Source organism: Piliocolobus tephrosceles, chromosome 16 (assembly GCF_002776525.5).
Source record: "Piliocolobus tephrosceles isolate RC106 chromosome 16, ASM277652v3, whole genome shotgun sequence".
In the NCBI taxonomy this organism is placed as follows: Eukaryota; Metazoa; Chordata; class Mammalia; order Primates; family Cercopithecidae; genus Piliocolobus; species Piliocolobus tephrosceles.
The window spans coordinates 34755910-34756761 of NC_045449.1; positions in this window are offsets into that span (position 1 = coordinate 34755910).

The following is an 852-nucleotide window of genomic DNA, read 5'->3' on the forward strand; positions in this document are numbered from 1 at the left end:
AAAAAATTTTTTTTTTTTTTTTTTTTTTTTTTTTTTTTTTTTTGCAGAAAATTCCTATTTCAAATCAGTTTTATGTGGAACTCATATACAAAACAGAAAAAAATGGAGCAGCTCTCATCAAAGTGAGAATGGGTAACCTGTTATACCTGCTCAGCCTCCTCTTGCCTGGGAGAGGCTATTCAGGACCTGCTTTGTTATTTTAAGACTTTAAAAAACTAAATTTTAAAACCACTCAACAAACAAGACTAATGTACTTGTATTCTTTTCATAAATAATGCGACGAGTTAAAATTATGCCTGTTTTGGCTGGGCGCGGTAGTTCATGCCTGTAATCCCAGCACTTTGGTAGTCTGAGGCAGGTGCATCATTTGAGGTCAAGAGTTCGAGACCAGCCTGGCCAACATGGTGAAAGCGCATCTCCACTAAAAGTATAAAAATTAGCCAGGTGTGGTGGTGTGTGCCTGTAGTCCCAGCTACTTGGGAGTCTGAAGCAAGAGAATCGCTTGAATGCAGGAGCAGAAGTTGCAGTGAGCCAAGATCGCGCCATTGCACTCCAGCCTCGGAGACAGAGTAAGACTCCATTTCAAAAAATAAAAATAAAAAAAATTTTGTCTGTTTTGATAGAGCTCTCTACTTTTGAAAGAAAAAGGCATAAGTGAGATCATCTGTTATGTTGTACATTATCATTCCATCTCACTAGGGTATGAACCCACGCTATTCACAACCTAGGCATCTGGTGGCATGGTACTATTCAAATTGCAAATAGAATACTGAGAAGCAACTAATATCACCTCTAAAGAGCAACTTTGCAAATTCATACCTATGAAGTACAGGAAATTCCTAAATCTATTCC